We start from the raw sequence: 13469 nt of genomic DNA, 5'->3' as shown, positions 1-13469 counted from the left end.
AGAAGCCTTTTAAGTGCAACATATGTAGATGAGTAGCCAATCAAAATTGATGACATGTGAAGCCTTTTAAGTGCAACAACAAATGATGTAATACAAAGAAGGATGATTCAATCACCTGGTAGAAGTTAAGAACTGGATAGATGTGTACTACAAACCACAAAGGGTGGTTACTATGTGATTAGTACGCAATCACACGCGTTTTCGTGCAATTATGGAAGAATTGTACTCGTAACAGCCAAAATTGCACTCAAATGTGTGTGATTACCTATACAAATCACTTGAAGTTTTAGCCATAAAGCTGAAACTTTTTGCAGCTGCAGCACTGCATACAGAGTGATTGATTTGTACAGTGATAATGGGGAACACAAACTACAAATGTTTAAATTACAAATACAGTACTTACATGTATGTATCATACAGTACAATAGTAACTGTATAGTATGGACCACAAAGGAGTAGGCGTGGCCCACAAAATAATATCACCCAAAAACCAGCCTCAATTTTCCCTGACGACGATGAGGCAGTTTTGGTTAGATAAAATTAAGCCCAAACAAGCTTTCAGATCAACCCGAAACACTTTCAACAAGTTGCTACGGAATTTTAAATAAAAAAATTTTTTTGACAGAAATTTCTACTGACTGAGTGAGTAACTGACTGACTGATGCCTTCAGACAAGCGTAACTCGATAACAGCTAAGGCTACGGGCTTGATTTTTTCACTGTTCGACGTTGCTTCGGCCTGACAGGTGCCTTTTGGCATACCGCAGTACGTACAATGCGTTCTTCATGTACTTACCAGTGTCCTCCTTTGTGTCCCATTCATCTTTGCTGACAGCGAAAGTGTCAATTTGGCGGTAGCACATGACGGCTTCCCTTCGTAACGGAAACCGTCCATATTTTTCATAGTGGATATTTTGATAGCAGAGGTGCTTTTCAAACAGTTCTTGATTCGTACTGTTGTGTAACAGGTTGAACATAGCCAACAGCGAAGTGTAATGGATACTTCACTTTTCAGACGATGATTAATATAATTGGGTGCGCGGCACTATTTCTTTCTTTTGGTATGCGTGGATTGTAGAGGTACTTTTCGAACAGTTCTTGATTCGAAATGCTGTGTAGCAGGTTGAACATTTCTGACAACCAAGCGTAATGGATACTTCACTTTTCAGATGATAATTGATATAGCTAGGGCGCGCGGTGCCATTTCAGATGCGTTATGCGTGGGTTCATCAGTCATAATAAAATTATTTACAAAAAAGAAGTTAACAAACAAGTACATGAAAAAATTTGGAATTTTCAACTAGAGTAGGGACCATAGCACATTGATAAAAAATACTGAAACATGTTGGAGTAGTCGAGATGCTAATAAAGCACTCGGCTTCGCCTCATGCTTTATTAGGATCGAGGCCGTGCGCCTTGTACTTTATTTTTCATATAGCACTCGCGGCTATGCTTTAAATGATTTATGGAACTTTCTAGTCGTGTAGCTTCACCATACACTAGGACTCGTAATTAACACGCGTTGCATGAATTATTAGCAGCCTGAATGCACACAGACTAGTTTAACAAAGTAACTCACGCTAGTTCACCATAGTTTGGCATGGTAGACGTTCATTGCGTCTTTTGGCAGGTTTTGCTCGCAACCCACAATCGATTCTATTGTGAGTCACACGGTGAAGTATTTCTGTGATATCTCCAGGACTTGTCCATTTACATTAACAAACGCAACAGCAACATTACCTTCTGCCACCCATCATCGAAGCATTTAGGTATGTCTATAAAAGCAATCCAGTGGTAGAAATTGTATTGGCTGGGGTGATTGATCACTCAGCGCGGCCAGGCTATCAGCCTTCACCGGCTTGGGTGATTAGTCGTACTGGCGCGAACCCTGTAGGCTATTAGCCTACAGTAAGGCACGTGGGCAACTGTGCTTTATTGCCCACAAAGAGTGCTTTATTGATTCACTCTTTATTGAACCAATAAAGCACTCTGTTCAATAAAGCACTCTGTTCAATAAAGCACTCTTTGCGGTGCAATAAAGCACTCTTTGTGGTCGATGAAGTATTTATAGCCTACACTAAGGCACGTGGGCAACTGTGCTTTATTGCCCGCAAAGAGTGCTTTATTGGTTCACTCTTTATTGAACCAATAAAGCACTCTGTTCAATAAAGCACTCTTTGTGGTGCAATAAAGCACTCTTTGTGGTCGATGAAGCAGTTGGCCGGCTGAGAGTGTACTTTATATGAAATTTAAGGGTGCTCTGTACAGTTCCGCATATGGCTTCTGAGGTTAGCACAGCTGGGGTTTACTAATGGATTCCCATGGTCACCAGTAATTATCTAATTAGTCTGTGGCTTGTTTAACGAGTGGCGTGCCCAACAAGAAAATGTCTTTTATGACGAAATAACCTGCCACAAACGAAGAAAGAAGATTGATATACATGAAGGAAGCGAAGTAAGTGATGTATCTTCTTCATCGTGGTCTAATGAATATGGCGATCCGTAATTTACCAATTATCTTCCGGTTACGCAATTAAGAAACAATAACTGTGGCCATAGAACAGCTGCGTGCGCCTCAGTTTCTACACCTTGATACTAAAATTAGAACTAGTTCGTCATTTTAGACCTGATAGGCATGAAAATTTCAGATGGGCAAGCATGGTATTTATGCATTAAAAGAGCGCTTGTCGTTTTTTGATAGCTCCTTCTGGCGAGGAATGGCGTGGAGGTAAAGAAGACTGATTAGTGCCAGCACAAAAGCAGAAGAAGAGTATCTGATGACTGAGAAGCCAGAGAACAAAAATAGAAACACACGTTTGTTTGTACAGTTTTCAATAATGTATTTTTAAAGAATCAAGTCTCTAGGGCATAAACTGTGGGACTAGTTCTAGTTTGAAGCGAAAATTTAAAAGTTGCCTTCTACAGTGAGTTAAGACATGGGATTTGGACTAAACTGTGCAGTAGTGATAGCTTATTGCAAATAAAAAGAGTTTAGCAGAATAGTTCAATGTGTTCGTAAGTTATAGCAGAAAACATAATTTATGGGAAACCATACGCGCAACTGTACAGAGCACCCTTAAAGTACACTTTTTTCTTTGATCTCGCCCACGCAAAGTTCTATAATACATGTTATGGTTGTAATGCAGTGGTGGGGGGTTAGCCTGATATGTATACCTGATGCCCAAAAGCGCTGCACACCCTCGGACATTGGGTGTACACATTACCTACTGTTATGTAACACTTCCTAGTTTACTGATGTCCGTGTTACCGACCATTATGTAACACTTCCTAGTTAGCGACTTCCTTACTACATACGGTTTGCAATTTGTATTTATAACCTATACAACTGATTGTTGTTTCAAGTGTGGGATGCGAAAATGGCATGACCCTTGTACTGGACCACAGGAGAATGGAGTAAATTATGAAGAACCTGCCAAAGTGTGTCGCTCGTAATGGAGTGTGAAATCTGAGGTGAATTTTGTGATTGTGATGAAACAGGTTTTGTGATGTAGAGAAAGTACAAGACGATTAAACACGTGGCACACCACTAGAAAACAGTGGAATTGATGATTATAGTCTTGAGGTTGTGTTGAATATCGAAGAAGAATTGTGCGTGTGGTTGAGTTGGTTTGTATTTCCATTCTAATGCGTATTTCCATTCTAATGCGTATTTCCATTCTAATGCATATTTCCATTCTAATGCGTATTTCCATTCTAATGCGTATTTCCATTCTAATGCGTACTTCGCTAGTAGACGCAGTATAATTATTGCAGTGTGTGCTGTTTATTGATTTTTGAAGTCTGTCTAAAGGGTGTACAGTGATTATGGAACTATGTAGTATGTACTGTATGGCTAAATTGTGTGTTTTGTTGATTTGAAGTGTTTTAAAAAAATTATATCCCACAATTGCAACTACATATGGCTATTAAGTTTCATATACAATTTGAAAATGTACATAGTAAAGGGCAAGTGATGCAACATGTTTGGTAGACTTCTAAAGGTTCTGGCTACATTCCAGTGAAGTTGTAGCATGGCAAAGAATGTTCCTAATCCCAGCTTGGTAGTTGTAACATGGCAAACAATAGTGCACCTATCAAATGTACAGGTAACACCTTCACACCTCAGATCAAAGGAGCCACCGGGCAACATACGAAATGTAGACTGGCCTACAACTAGGCAGTGATTATGTATGTAGATGTTGAGGCTGAAATCAACTGTGGAGATTGATTAATACTGAGGTGATTAGGATGGATTTAGCCATGAAAACCACCCAGATGGAGAATGTTTTGTTATCCTCGCCATCCTATGAGTTGAAAAATGTTGGGCTAAGTTGAGAATAGTACTATAGCTTATTCACCAATGGTTTCCACACATTTTCGAATACAGACAGACACACCCCCATCACTAAGCTACCACTCTGCATGGAATAACCACTCTACAAGCAAGCTTACCTATCTAGGCCTTTAGTGAACTCTGTACTTTTTCCATAAACCATTCAATAGCACTGATTAAACATTAAACTCACATAACCTAAATTCTCCATGATATCTCTAGGATATGTCCATCGTAATCGAACGTAACCAGAATGTACTAGCTACTGACCCATAATCAAAAATTTTAGGTATGCATCATACGGTACGATAGTACTGTATAGTAGGGAACACAAAGGAGTAGACGTGTCCCACTAAATAATATTACCCAAAAATCAGCCTCAATTTTCCCAGATGATGATGAGGCAGTATTGGTTAGGTAAAAGCCCAAGCAAGCTTTCAGATCAACCCGAAACACTTTCAATAAGTTGCTACGGAATTTTAAAAGAATTTAATTTAATGGAATTTTCTACTGACTGACTAAGTACAGTAAGTAACTGACTGATGCCTTTAGACAAGCGTAACTCGATAACAGCTAAGGGTATGGGCTTGATTTTTTTCACTGTTCAACGTCGCTTCAGCCTGACAGGTGCCTTTTGGCATACTGCAGTACGTACAATGTATTCTTCATGGAGTTACCAGTGTACTCCTTTGTGTCCCATTTATCTTTGCTGACAGCGAAAAGTGTCAATTTAGCAGTAGCACAGGATGGCTTCCCTTCGAAACAAAAATTGTCCATATTTTTCATAGTGGCTACTCTGATTGCAGAGGTGCTTTTTCGAGCAGTTCTTGATTTGTACTGCTTTGTAACGGGTTGAACATAGCTAACAATGAAGTGTAATGGATACTTCACTTTTCAGACAATAATTGATATAGCTGAGGCACGCGGTGCCATTTCAGATGCAGTATGCATGGGTTCACCAATCATAATAAATTATTTACAAAAAAAGCTGAAAAACAAGTGCACAAAAAAAATTTGTAATTTTCAACTAGAGTAGGGACCATAATAGCATATCGATAAAAAGTACTGAAACAAGCTGGAGTAGTGCACAATATTAAATCATAGTAAAACAATAAGAAGTGTTATATCCCTACTGTGCTCAAGTTACCATAATAAAAATGCACAGTAGGGATGTAACACTTATTGTTGTACTGTGATTTAATATCGTGCACTACTCCAGCTTGTTTCAGTGCTTTTATCGATGTGCTATGGTCCCTACTCTAGTTGAAAATTCCAAATTTTTTTGTGCACTTGTATATAATCAGGAGCTTATGAGCCGCCAAAGGCGGCAAAGTAGCATGAAACTTACGCTGCCTGCCGGGTGCCATTGAAATCCAAATTCATTAGCGATTAGTTTCCATATAAGGAAAGCAAAATCTCATTAGTAGACACTGTGTACTAACAACACTCATAGCAATTTATTCAAAAAACACGACGTAATTTGGATTGTGATGGAACCAAGTTTCATGCTCCTTCGCTGCCTTCGGTGGCTCATAAGCTCCTGATATAAAATATATTAAAAATTATAAATTTAAAAATGAAGTAGGAATCCAAGCGATAAAAAGTAGTGAAACAAGAAATGAACAATGGTAGCTATTACAGTATAGCTCAGTGGGAAATCCCTACTTTGACATTGAACGCAAAATAATTGTTATACCATGCCAAAGTAGGGTTTTACCATTGAGCTATACTGTAATAGCTACCATTGTTCATCTCTTGTTTCACTACTTTTTATCGCTTGGATTCCTACTTCATTTTTAAATTTATAATTTTTGATATACTAGTTTGTTTAGTTTTTTGATAAAGCATACAGCTAGCTATAAACATGTGACTGTTCTATTAGGGTAACTGCTGTATTAGAGTATCTCGGGTCAGCCTGAAAAATATGTGTGCATGCCCCAAAAAGTGTGTGGTCATCATGGTTTCGATTGATTCATAGTATTAGACTAGAGAATCTCGAATCTGAGCTCGAATCAGCCTACCAACTTGAAGGTGTGTGGTCACAAATACAGCTAACGTAAAAGGGGCATGGTCTCGATCGATAGATCAATAATACGCAGAATAAAGAATGGGCATGATGTTGTGACCTATGTATCGTGGAGTACCCGTACCTCCATACAGTAGCGTAGTCTAAGCGCCTTAAATAATTTTGTGGCATCTATTATGCTGAAGTGTTGATATGAAAAATTAATGCCTCGATATGGTTTCGTTGGATGAAGAAGAAGACAAACAGGCTGATTGAAGAGAAAAGAAAAGACAAGACGCACAGGGTGTACACTCGTCGGAACCCCAAAAGGCACATCCCACCAGTGAGTTTGTTGTTGTGGCGTAAATTGGTGACCATGCGCTGCTTCGTTTGGGCTCTAGGCTTGCCATTGTGGTCAGTGAGTGAGGTTTCGAGTTTTAAAAATTTTTAAAAAATTTTTATCCAGCAGCCAGTAAGCATTTTCTTGTTTTTAATGCTACATTTGATGCTAGATGGACTAATATTATTCCGTACAAGGGATTTTCGTTGCATAAGAAGTTTCTAAGCTGGTTTTTAAAAGGTAATATTTTTGGCGGCATGCATCGTTTCGGGGGATTCCTACTTAAACAGTACTACCGTACTGTTTGATATCCAGTGGCTGTACTCATATTGGCTTGAGTCACTGATCACCCTGTACAGGCTATCAGCCTGATAAGTAATACACAATAGCTGTAACACGGGGCATGAGAGCTTTGCCTGATACGTATGCCCTCGGGCAGTCAGGCATACATAGCGGCCCTTGGTCATACATATCAGGCAAAGCCCTAATGCCTGTGTTATAACTATTACATATGGTTACCAGTTTCTCCAGGCTACCCGCTATAGGGTACACTTTATCTGAGTAGTTTATGCAAACTGATGAATCATTACTTGTTTTAGTTTCAGTACATGTTTACATTTCCCTTATTACTTGTGGTAGTATCTCTTGCGTGATGATTATAGTGTATCCTCACAACCATAACCTCACAACAACAAAGTCCACCCTTTAACATGTGGCTACGTCACCAGCTGTTTAACCTGTTAGTAGTCCTGAACTTTTGTTAGGAAGTGTTTACATGAGATGGTCTAAGAATAGCAGTTATTAGAATGTGGATAGTATTTGGAATAATTGTTAGTGGTTGTAAGTAGTGCATCCATGATATAGAAAAACTATATCATATATCACCAAGATTTATGTCATAATATGAACGTATCAGGGGTGGATCCAAGAGCTGGCAAGCGGAAGGCACAAAAAGGCTAAGTTGTAGGTGGTTGGGGAGAGCAGATTCTCTTGTTAGTTGCTGCATTTTTTAAGCAGCAAATAATCACCTCTTAGTAGTGTCTCACTGCGTATTTTGCCATTTTGGTCTTTGCAGATGGTTGTGAAGTCTTAAAAGACTATTAAGGTTATTATGTAATGTCTTTAATATAAATGATATATTTTTTTAAAGACGCTTAGTACGTACAAAAGGTGCTGGGTGACAATTTCATAGCTGTTTTGACTGATTAGCTATAATAAATGCTGATAAAATGTGCATATTTTCATGAGTTATAAATTGATCTTGGCTTGACATAAAGTTTAGTATCTTAATCAAAGGAAGTAGCTGGCTATGGCTACTCTACAAGGTGAGGGGGGCATTTGTCCCAAATGCCCCATCCTGGATCCGCCATTTAATGATTTGAAGGGAGGCTACATCAGTTCTAAGAACTGCTTTTCAACAGTGCCCTACACAAAGTACACAATATTATACAACAACAAAAAATACTTACACAAGACAAAACAAAATTTACAAAACATAAATATGTACAACACAATAATTCTTTAATTAACAAAACAATTGTTTGTAGGTAGCCTTAAAATTTGACAAGCGGTCAGTACCACACAAATTGGGAGGCAAGCTATTCCAAATAAGTACTCCACAATAGTAAAAACTACTCTTCCCAATTGATGAACGGATTTGCGGTACATACAAAATTTTGATGTTTATTTCTTCCAGTACGCCCTGTATATGCTTCAGTTGAAACAAACCAGTCTTTTAAATACCTGAGAGACAGATGATGTAAAACTTTAAACACCTGCACAGCAGTATGAAAACATCACATCCGTGCTAATGTTAACTTGACATAAGAGGAACAAGCTGAAATACCTTTCAAAAAACGAGAATGTATGCGTTCCAGATGCTTTGTAAGTAGCACGGATGTAGGTGTCCAAACAGCATCACAATAACCAAATACTGGTAACACAAATGCCTGATACAATTGACACAATAAGTAATCTGGCAGTGGCTTCAAACGATTCAAGGCAAACAATTTGTATCTAGCTTTCTTCAAAACATAACTAACTTGAGCCTTCCATGTCAAATGCTGATCTATAATCACTCCAAGATAACGAGTGGTAGTAACACAAGTGAGAGTCTTACCATTAAGCAAGAGAGACACATAACAATTTCGCAGCTTCTGCCAGGATCCCAGCAACATTATAACAGATTTTGTAACATTCAGTTGTAGTCTTATTAGCTTGTAACCAGCCTTGAACTCGAAAGAGATCTGACTGAAGATCATTCTGAACATTTTGTAGTTTTGTATGTATATCATGATATAAAACTAACTGTAACATTTGCAAGGCAAACATGTACATACTCCTCATTGTAAGTGAAAATTTAAGGTGGATGGATGTATACCACAAGTAAAAGCTACTCATGTTTACAAGGTTTTAAATGTACTGCTATGCAGTTGAGACAAGTGGCTGGCATTTTATAACAAACCTTAAAACGTCACAGTTTACTTTGGAGTTGGCATGTGTCCACCACTAAACCATCAATACATATACCACTTTCACACCTCATTTCAAAGGGAAGAGAAGGTGTATAAGTGGTATAATAGCACTGCTAGCAGTGCTCAGGAATGCAGTAACGAGAATAGGAAGTAGTATATACAAGTTATATCCCTCCTAGGAGTGATATAACTTGTATATACTACCTCCTATTCTCATGAATGCATTCCAAACATTCTCAGAAATCATTTGATTTCTTTGATGAAACTGTGTGATCTCCTCTCCTTTAATATAGCAACACTTCACAAGATCGATAGTGGGTTTTAGTTTTTGTAAAGTGAGCCAAGGCATAGATCATGGACTTGGGGAAAAAGATAGTTCATTGTTTTACTGAATGAAGAAGGTCACAGGTTAGTTTATATTAAACATGTTACATTCAATAGTCACTTGGGGATGTCCCACAGACACTGGGCGTAGCGCTTAATTGATTTGGCCATTAGTGTTAATAGTATTCACTACTTTAGTTTATTCATGGCTAGTAAAGTAAGTACTTTAGTGTAGTTAAATCGTCTTTACATTGCCGTTTTGACACCTGGCGCTATGTCACACCCGCGTAGTGATGGGCGTGGCGCTTAATTGGCTAGGCCATTATAGCACTGTAAACATATTCACTGCTTTAGTTTATTCATGGCTAGTATAGTAAGTACTTTATAGTGCACGGTATACAGGAAATTCAGCTAATGGAAGCCATATTGGAAAAAAAGCCATAATGTTACCACAAGAATTCATTTATTGCATCATGCGATTAGATTTACGCAATAACAATATGGCCACGATGCATGTTACAGTGCGTGGCTTTGTAGTAAGAATAAATTCGTTATTGTTTAGAGAGCAATAGTGAAGAAGACATTCACAGAAGTAAGTAGAGTGGCAAAGAATGCTTCTTTAAGACGATTCGCATCTTTCGCACAAAGTTTTGGCGGCACAGATAATTTGTGGTTTAGTATGGTATCCTAAACGGTGAGTAGAGCACTTCTGCGTCAGTTTTCTTTAGTATACTAACGAGTTAGACCTCTGTATTTGTGTTGGCTTATGTAATATACGTAGGAGTAGTGACCTATCGTGTAAAGAAATAGCTTCTGTGGCTGTAGCGAATAGTACGGGCGATGTATCACAACTCTGCGGGTGGCAAGAAATTTATAATTGTTAATAGCTCTGTTGCGTTAATAGCTACCTAGTCTTCTGTGCTATTGGTCACTAACTAGTAGTCTGTGCTAACGTCCTGTGTTGCAATAGTGGCCTAATACTTGTTCTGATTACTGCAAGTTGACGCCAAATAGTTACTTCGAAGGTGCTGGTAACTTGCGATGTAACTCAGCAAATAAAGAATTCGCTTATCTGAATTTATCGCTGATAGTAGAAGATACCTTGCCCTTTCAATTGCAATCAAACATCAGTGTGTAACATGTAAGGTCTGTGTGCTAGAACTGTAGTTTGTAGAGGATGCGTTTAATTGGATTTTAAATGACTTCCGGTATACCGTAACCTTAAGCTTCATTATGAGCTGTTCAGCTTGTATTTGGGCTTCCTGTGTTTAATTGCGTACCCACAATCGAAGCGATCTGCATGCTCGTGACGATACACTGACGTTCGGCCTCTCAGCAGTGCCTTGTCGTTGCTCTTACGACGTTACCCACAATCGAAAGTTACATGGTCCCATATAAATACACTCGCAAAGCATTCCTGCAGTTTCCATGTACACTTGCAGGTGATTAACCCAAGTGGAATATATTAGTTGTAACATGGGCACTTGTGATTTGCCTGAAATATACACACTCGCACTCGGGCTGCGCCCTTGTGCTCGTGTGTATATTTCAGGCAAATCACTCGTGCCCATGTTACAACTACTACATATCTAATGCCAAATACCTTAATTATATCTGGCCTCCCCCACATCATTATGCCACATCATGATATCTGATTGGCTATACAACTACCATGGTATATTAATACTATCATATATCGGCAGCACTAGTGTGGTTTACACTGTGCATTCCAATAAGGTAGCGTGTTGCCTCAGTTGCATATAGACATTTGGTCCCATTTGGTCATCGTTTACTGCTGGGTTTTGGATAAACGCCAGGTTTTAAATGAACACCCAGGCAGTCATAATTTCTAGTATCATTCAGCTCTGAAATAATTCTGTGGCATCTAAATATGCTGCTGAAAGAACATGTTGATATGGAAAATTAACACCTTGATATGGTTTTGTTGCATGGATGAAGAAGACAAGCAACCTGATTGAAGATAAAAGAAAAGACAAGGAGCAGAGGGCCTACACTCATCAGAACCCCAAAAGGCACATCCCACTGGTCATTTTGTTATTGTGGCGTAAAATGGTGGCCATGCGCTGCTTTGTTTGACCTCTAGGCTTGCAAATGTGGTCAGGCAGGCAGTAAGGCCAACTAAATTTTGAGTTTTGGCAATTTTTAAAAAATATCTTTATCCGGTCATTGGTAAGTGTTTTCTTGTTTTCAATGCTGTATTTCATGTTAGATGGACTAATATTATTCCGCAAAAGTGATTTTTGTCACATAATGTTTCTCTACGATGATTTTTAAAGGCAGTTGGCAGCATGCGTCACTTTGGGACAATCCCTACTTAAACAGTACTACCATACTGTTTGATTGCAAAGGTGATTTTTGTCATGTAATATTTCTCTAGGATGATTGTTAAAGGTGGCAATATTGGCTGCGCGCATCACTTTGGAGGGATTCCTGCATAAACAGTACTATACCGTACTGTTTGATAAGCATACTTATACACCTTACTAGTCTGGTATAATTGGAGCACAGTAGTCCATCTTTGACAATGACTTGTTGAAACTTTTATATTCTAAATAGTACTCACCATTATGTTCAATTGTGGCAACCAGATTTTGTCATGCCACGAGATTCGAGCATAGATTCTACTATCTATGATTCTATGATTCGAGTTTAGCCACTGTGGACAGTAAGAATTAGACTAGTACTGTTTAGTAGTTAGGTTTTGTTTACTGAAACTGTCCATTAGCTGCTTTTTTTCACTTGAGAGAATCATGGGCGATTGAGTGGTCACGCGTGCTGAGCACTACATGATGAGAGTCAAACAGCGAATGCAGGTTAGTGCTATAGCCCATAACGTACTAGCTTTCTACATCTTAGGTGGCTGAGGTACTGTACAGTCAATTGCATGTATATTTGAACATTGTGCAGTGCGTGAATTGTCTGGCCTACCTACAAGATCTGCGCAGTCATGCAAACAGTCATAAAGAAGTTCAAATTCATAAAAAAAGAATAGCAAATGTCCCGTAACATTTCTGTCACACCTGTGCATGAAATGGAACGATTTTTTTGCCATACGCAATCTTCAAACACACGTGCAATCGACGTTAGAGGGAACATCACCACAGCATTCGGCTTTGTCACCCACAATCAATGTTAGAAACCTGGCCTTCATAAGAGGTGCAGCTGTCTTGTGAGACTCTCCCCACCTATTAGCCGAGTGGTACAAAGCAGTTATACAACGTGCACTTGTGCTTTGCCTGTATAAATGCACTCATGCCTGTTGTATAAATGTTATTTACTCAGTAAATAAAAGTTAACAGAATATTATACAGTGTAAGACATAGGGGTAGTGGAGGACGTGCCTTTTAGGGTTCTGATGAGTGTAGGTCCCCTGCGCCTTGTCTTTTCTTTTATCTTCAATCAGGCTGCTTGTCTTCTTCATCCAACGAAACCATATCAAGGTGTTAATTTTCCGTATCAACACGTTCTTTCAGCAGCAATTGGCTACATCCATTCTCCAGGCAAGGAAGAACGGCTGTAGCCGATTGCTCGGAGTTTTAATATATAAATCAAATCTAATCAGGACAATGGGTCACATGCACAATGCATCGTTTATTAGTACAGTACGCATGCGCATACCACATGTTGCACTGGTGAAATTATTAGAGACAAGTATTGTATCCTTCATCATCAGGGAGAAATCAAAATTTTCACTCACGATTATTGTGATCCTAAAACATTGCGATTATCACGATTATTGTCAGCTCTCATGTTCTTTTCATTGGCAAAAGTAGTATACAACTACAAAAATGGTTAATAGAGTTAAACGGTACTAGCAGTACACAATACAGTAACACACAATACAGTAGGTAGTCCCAGCAGGTAGAATATTTCTCCACTGGCTCATAGACCTTAGCTGCAAAGTGTCATGCATGCACCACTGCCTACACCTATGCACAGATGTATACCTAGACCATAGATAGAATAACGCTTAC

General features: G+C 38.8%; 1 protein-coding gene across 1 annotated transcript in view; it reads left to right on the top strand.

Moving 5' to 3' along the window:
- Positions 1-13469, top strand: part of LOC136268485 (uncharacterized) — a 51702-nt gene that overhangs the window by 28334 nt on the left and 9899 nt on the right. The window lies entirely within an intron of this gene.

This window comes from Dysidea avara, chromosome 10, assembly GCF_963678975.1.
Source record: "Dysidea avara chromosome 10, odDysAvar1.4, whole genome shotgun sequence".
Lineage (NCBI taxonomy): Eukaryota > Metazoa > Porifera > Demospongiae > Dictyoceratida > Dysideidae > Dysidea > Dysidea avara.
Note: the sequence above shows the minus strand (reverse complement) of the source record. Positions and strands in the feature narration are given on the sequence as shown.